A 7,217-nucleotide genomic window follows, 5' to 3' on the forward strand; every position below is an offset into this window, starting at 1 on the left:
TTATCTGGGCGTTCCAGGGTTGAGTGCAGGGCCAGGTAGATGATGTCTGCTTTGGACCAGTCGCGGTGGTAGGCGAACTAGTGGATCCAGGCAATCTGGGAGGCTGGAATTGATTCGTGCCTTGACTAACCTTCTGAAGCACTTCATAAGCACCTCCACCCCTCCGAAGATGTGTGGGTTAGGTAAATTGGCAATGATAAATTGCTCCTTAATGTCAGGGAGATTAGCAGGGTAAATATGTGGGGTTACGGGGATAGGCTTGGGTGGGATTGTGGTCGGTACAGACTCGATGGGCCGAATGGCCTGAACTGTACGGATTCTGTGGTGATGATGGATGTCAGAGCCACCAGGCGATAGTCATTAAGGCACGCTGCCTATCTTTTCTTTGGTTCCGGGATGATGGTCGTTATCTTGAAACGGATAGGGACCTCAGATTATTGTAAAGAGAGGTCGAAGATGTCTGCAAATTCCCCCGCCAGCTGGTCCGCGCAGGATCCGAGTGCTCATCCCGGTCCATCACCCATGCCATTCGCTTTCTGTCGGTTGACCTTCGAGAAGGCTGCTCTGACGTCTGCAATGATGACCTTGGATACAGGTTTGTCTAAGGCTTCTGGGGTGGAGGGCTTGCTCTCACTGACCTCTTGCTCAAAATGGGCATAGAATGCATTGACCTCATCGGGGAGGGGTGCACTGGTGCCAGCAATCTTGCGTGCTTTCATCTTGTAGCCTGTTATGTCTTGCAGACCTCACCATAGTCGGCAGGGGTCCGTGTGGCTAGTCTGGGACTCTATCTTGGTCTGGTACTGTATTTTGGCATCTTTGATGGATCTCCTTCGATCATATCTGGCTTGGGGGGAAACTTGCTGGTGGTGGTGGTGGTGTTCCCATGCACCTGCTCCCCTTGTACTTCTGGGTGGTAGAAGTTTGGAAGATGCTGTTGAAGGAACCTCTGATTTGCTGCATAGCACTTTGTAAATGTACACACTGCTGCTACTATGTCAGCAGTAGAGGCAGTGAATGTTTAAAGTGCTGGATAAGGGTGCCTTTTAAGTGATTGTTTTGTCTGGATGGTGTCGAGCTTCTCAAGTGTTGATGGAGCTGCACTCAAGTGGAGAGTAATTCATCACGCCCTGACTTGTGAAGTCAGGGCGTGATGAAGGGGGAAAAGTTTGTGCGGAACCGTTAGAAATGGCGGAGCTGCTTAATGAATACTTTACCTCGGTATTCACGGTGGAAAGGGATCTGGGTGGTTGTACTGCTGGATTGCGGAGGACAGAAAGGATCGAGCATGTGGACATAAAGAAAGAGGATGTGTTGGAACTATTGAATGGCATCAAGGTTGGTAAGTCGCCGGGACCGGATGGGATGTACCCCAGGTTACTGTGGGAGGCGAGGGAGGAGATTGCGGAGCCTTTGGCGATGATCTTTGCATCGTCGATGGAGACGGGAGAGGTTCCGGAGGATTGGAGGATTGCGGATGTGGTCCCTATATTCAAGAAAGGGAACAGGGACAGCCCGGGAAATTACCGACCGGTGAGTCTAACCTCAGTGGTTGGTAAGTTGATGGAGAGGATCCTGAGAGACAGGATTTATGATCATCTAGAGAAGTTTAGTATGATCAAAAGTAGTCAGCACGGCTTTGTCAGGGGCAGGTCGTGCCTTACGAGCCTGGTTGAGTTCTTTGAAAATGTGACCAAGCACATTGACGAAGGAAGAGCGGTGGATGTGGTCTATATGGACTTCAGCAAAGCGTTCGATAAGGTCCCCCATGCAAGACTTCTTGAGAAAGTGAGAGGGCATGGGATCCAAGGGGCTGTTGCCTTGTGGATCCAGAACTGGCTTGCCTGCAGAAGGCAGAGAGTGGCTGTGGAGGGGTCTTTCTCTGCATGGAGGTCAGTGACCAGTGGAGTGCCCCAGGGATCTGTTCTGGGACCCTTGCTGTTTGTCATTTTCATAAATGACCTGGATGAGGAAGTGGAGGGATGGGTTGGTAAGTTTGCTGACGACACCAAGGTAGGTGGTGTTGTGGATAGTTTGGAGGGATGTCAGAAGTTGCAGCGAGACATAGATAGAATGCAAGACTGGGCGGAGAAGTGGCAGATGGACTTCAACCCGGATAAGTGTGTAGTGATCCATTTTGGCAGATCCAATGGGATGGAGCAGCAGTATAAAATGAAGGGTACCATTCTTGGCAGTGTAGAGGATCAGAAGGACCTTGGGGTCCGGGTCCATAGGACTCTTAAATCGGCCTCGCAGGTGGAGGATGCGGTCAAGAAGGCGTATGGCGTACTGGCCTTCATTAATCGAGGGATTGAGTTTAGGAGTCGGGAGATAATGCTGCAGCTTTATAGGACCCTGGTTAGACCCCACTTGGAGTACTGCGCGCAGTTCTGGTCACCTCATTACAGGAAAGATGTTGAAGCCATTGAAAGGGTGCAGAGGAGATTTACAAGGATGTTGCCTGGATTGGGGGGCATGCCTTATGAGGATAGGTTGAGGGAGCTTGGTCTCTTCTCCCTGGAGAGACGAAGGATGAGAGGTGACCTGATAGAGGTTTACAAGATGTTGAGGGGTCTGGATAGGGTGGACTCTCAGAGGCTATTTCCAAGGGCTGAAATGGTTGCTACGAGAGGACACAGGTTTAAGGTGCTGGGGGGTAGGTACAGGGGGGATGTCAGGGGTAAGTTTTTCACTCAGAGGGTGGTGGGTGAGAGGAATCGGCTGACGTCGGTGGTGGTGGAGGCAAACTCGTTGGGGTCTTTTAAGAGACTTCTGGATGAGTACATGGGATTTAATGGGATTGAGGGCTATAGATAGGCCTAGAGGTGGGGATGTGATCGGCGCAACTTGTGGGCCGAAGGGCCTGTTTGTGCTGTGGCTTTCTATGTTCTATGTTCTATGTAGATGGTGGACAAGCTTTGGGGAGGCAGGAGGTGAGTTACAGTCCAGAATTCTCAGCCTCTGACCTGCCCTTGTAGCCACAGTATTTATATTGCTAATCCAGTGCAGTTTCTGGCCAACATTAACCCCAGAATGTTGATGATAGGCCTGAAGTGATGGTCATGTCAGAGAGATGGTTATGTTCTCCCTTTGCTGGACGCCCTAACCTAAATGTTGGCTAGGTCTTGCTGCATACAGACTCTGAAGCATACGTATGCTTCACGATCTGAGGAGACATGGATGGTTCTGAACATTATGCAAACATCCTTCTGACCGATGATTGAGGGAAGGTCAAAAATGATGCAATGGAAGATAACTGGGTCTAGGACGCTACCCTGAGAAACTCTTGCAGTGATGTCCTGGAACTGAGATTATTGACCTCCAAAAGCCACAGCCATCTTTTTTCTGCTAGGTAGGATTCCAATCAATAGAGAATTTGTGCCCTGATTCCCACTGACTTCATTTATGCTTGAGCTCCATAATGCCACACTTGGTCAAATGCTGCCTTCATGTCAAAGGCAGTCAATCTTCCGTCCATGTTTGGATCAAGACTGATGAGGTCAAGAGCTGAATGAACCTGGCTGAGTGTCAGTGAGTGGGCTGTTGCTGAACACTGTCAATTTTCGTCACTTTGAGATTAGATTGATATAGTGATAATTGGTGTGGTTGGATTTGTCCAGCTTTTTATGGACAAAACTGGCAATTTTCCACATTGCCTGGTAGATGGCAGTGTTGCAGCTGTACTGGAACAGCTCGGCTAGCATCATGAGTAGGTCTGGAGCACAGGTCTTCAATAGTATTGCAGGACTGTTGTCAGGGCCTATAGCCTTTGCAGCATCCATTTCTTGATATCACTCGGAGTGAATCTGATTGGCTGAAGACTTGCATCTGTGATGCTGGGCAATTCAAAAGGAGGCTGATATGGATCACCACACAGCACTTTTGGCTGAATATGGTTGCACGTGCTTCAGACTTGTTTTTGCTCTGATGTGCTGGCTCTGCCATTGTTGAGGGTGGGGATATCTATGGAGCTGCTGCCTCCTGCTAGCTGCTTAATTGTCTATCACCATTCACAACTGGATGTGGCGGAATTCCAGATCTGAGCTGTTTGTGGAATTGCTTGGCTCTCTATCGCCTGCTGCTTCCATTTGGTATGCAGGGTAGCCCTATTTTGTAGCTTCACCAGGTTCAGACCACATATTTAGGCTCTGGTAATGGTAGAGTGAGGGATATGACAGTCCATGAGGTTACAGATAATGGCTGAATACAATTCTGCTGTTGCTGATGGCCCACTGCCACATGGATGCCCAGTTTTGAGTTGCTAGGTCAGTTTGAAATCTTTTTCATGTAGCATGACAGTAATGGCACACAACACAAATTATCAATAACCTGATCATTGACACTCAGTAGGGGTTCCACCAGGTTTACTCAGTTCCTGACTTCCTGCCTTAGTTCAAACATGGACAAAAGAGTGAAGGTGAGAGTGACAGCCCTTGACATCAAGGCAACATTACTTTATTAAACCTGGTATAATTGCTCCTTGATGTTCACATATCTATGTAATTTTCACTTGTCATTCTAAAGGGACCAATGCCAGGGCATAAAACTGTTTTACATTAATAAACTATTACTTTATTGTCTTGAGTAGTGTCTCTCTTTCTGTAATCCTTCAGTTATAGCATTTTATGAAAACACCATTTAAACAATTCATTTCCCAGAATGTTTTAATACATCTTGATAGTGTAAAAGTGTTATGAAGCTTTTTCTTATAAATGAAAAAACTTTGATATGTATAAATCCCATACACACTACTGAAGAGTTTTGATGCTATGCAGCGATCTTTGTTGGTCAAACTTCTTACAATCGCTAAACAGATGCTTGTTTATTGTAATAGTCCCCTGTGATACGTTGACACTACGAGGACTGTCTGACAGTCACTTCTGTGCTACAGTGATTTCTGATGCAATATGAAGGATTAAGTCTGATGTGCCTCATGTGTGTAAAAGCGAAGTCATCTGTGTGAAGAAATTATTTGTTGCAGATACAATAAATCATTCTCAGCCTCAGCACTTACAGATATATATGAGCCTGCTATGTTTTACTTTAGGGAAGCAGTTAGCTCAGTTGGCTAGTGTGTGGTTCAGAATGAGGCCAACACTAGTGGTTTGATTCCCGTTCCAGCTCAGGTAAACTATGGGGCCTGTCCCTAAGAGTGAAAGACAATGCCAAACTACAACTGGCGGGAAAAAAGAAGCCAAGCTTAGGATGAATCATCAGCATTAATGAGCTAAGGACCTGTCTTTGGGCAGAGTACATACAAATTAATATAGATTTAATTGCTTTTGATTGAAAATCCTGAATCATGAGGGTTATCCTGTATTTCATTTTCGGGCTGTGGGAGTCACTGGAAAGACTGGCATTTATTGACCATTCCTGATTTGATTTGATATTTGATTTATTATTGTCACATGTGTGAGTATACAGTGAAAAGTATTGTTTCTTGCGTGCTATACAGACAAGGCATACCATTCATAGAGAAGGAAACGAGAGAGTGCAGGATGTAGTGTTACAGTCATAGCTGGGGTGTAGAGAAAGATCAACTTACTGCAAGGTAAGTCCATTCAAAAGTCTGACAGCAGCAGGGAAGAAGCTGTTCTTGAGTTGGTTGGTACGTGACCTCAGATTTTTGTATCTTTTTCCCGACAGAAGAAGGTGGAAGAGAGAATGTCCGGGGTGCGTGGCGTTCTTAATTATGCTGGCTGCTTTGCCGAGGCAGCGGGAAGTGTAGACAGTGTCAATGGATGGGGGGCTGGTTTGCGTGATGGATTGGGCTACATTCATGACCTCTTGTAGTTCCTTGCGGTCTTGAGCAGTGCAGGAGCCATACCAAGTTGTGATACAACCAGAAAGAATGCTATCTATGGTGCATCTGTAAAAGTTCCTAGCTTGTCCTAAGGCGGTAGTGGGCTGCATTTTTGAACTATAGCAGTTCTTGTGGTGAAGGTACTTCCACAATGCAAGATTTGGCCTCTGCATAATAAAGGAACATCAATTTGATATCAAAGTCAGACTGGCTGTGAGACTTGGAGGGGGTTGGAAACAGGAGAACAGCTGGACCCATGGGAAAAACATGCATTTGTAAAATATCTTTCATTCAGGACATCCCAAAGTGCTTCACAGCCAACTCAATACTTTGAGTGTGATAACGTAGGAAAGGTGGCAGCCAGTTTGCAAGCAAATTCCTACAGTGATAATGACCAGATAATTTCTTTTGATATATTGATTGAGGGATAAATATTGACTAGGGCAGCAGTGATTGCTGCTTCCTTTTCTTTGTCTGAGGGGACAGATGGGGCCTTGGTTTTGCATCTTAACAAGACAGTGCAACACTCACTCAGTACTGCATGGAATGTCAGCCTTGATTTATGTACTCAAGTCTTGGAATGGAATTATGAATCCACAACCCTGTAACTGTGGTGAGTGACACCAACTGAGCAACAGCTGAAAATGCACTTTTTGCTTTTCCCCTTTTAAGTGGTGAAGATTGTAGGTTTGGGAGATGCTGTAATGATTTTAATCTTTCCAATTTGTTAAATTTTAGCACAATTTGTTAACTAATCAATCAGGATTGACTGCAACCATTATGGCGGGTGTGTTGAGTTTAATCAGAGTTTAAAATAGGGTATAACATACCAGTTAGATGACAAAAACAATTGTGACAAGTAGTGAGTAACTGTCCAGGTCAGGCAGAGCAACTGGCATGTTTGAACAGCCCCCTCTCTCTTTCTACTCCTGCCTCACGTCTTCATAACTTCTCAAAGTACCCAAAAGTGTGTTAGCATGGAGTTTCTCTCCACTGCTAATTGCACCAAGGCCTCCCAAAGTGTCTTTCATTAGAAATCCAAAATCTGCCTTCATGCCAGGTCGTGACTTGAAATGTTTACTCAATTTCTCTCTCCACAGATGCTACTAGGCCTGCTGAGTATTTCCAGCATTTTCTGGGATTGACCTGAAAGGAATATTAACAGAACCATATGGTCTTTTAAAGATTTAACTTAGTTTGAAATAGCCAAGAATTCTTTGCCTTTTTTAAAGTTTATTTATTAGTGTCACAAGTAAGGTTTACATTAACACTGCAATGAAGTTACTGCAAAAATCCCCAAGTCGCTGCACTCCGGCGCCTGTTCTGGTACACTGAGGGAGAATTTAGTATGGCCAATGCACCTAACCAGCACGTCTTTCGGACTATGGAAGGAAACCCACGCAGACCCATGGGG

Source organism: Mustelus asterias, chromosome 3 (genome assembly GCF_964213995.1).
Source record: "Mustelus asterias chromosome 3, sMusAst1.hap1.1, whole genome shotgun sequence".
NCBI lineage: Eukaryota > Metazoa > Chordata > Chondrichthyes > Carcharhiniformes > Triakidae > Mustelus > Mustelus asterias.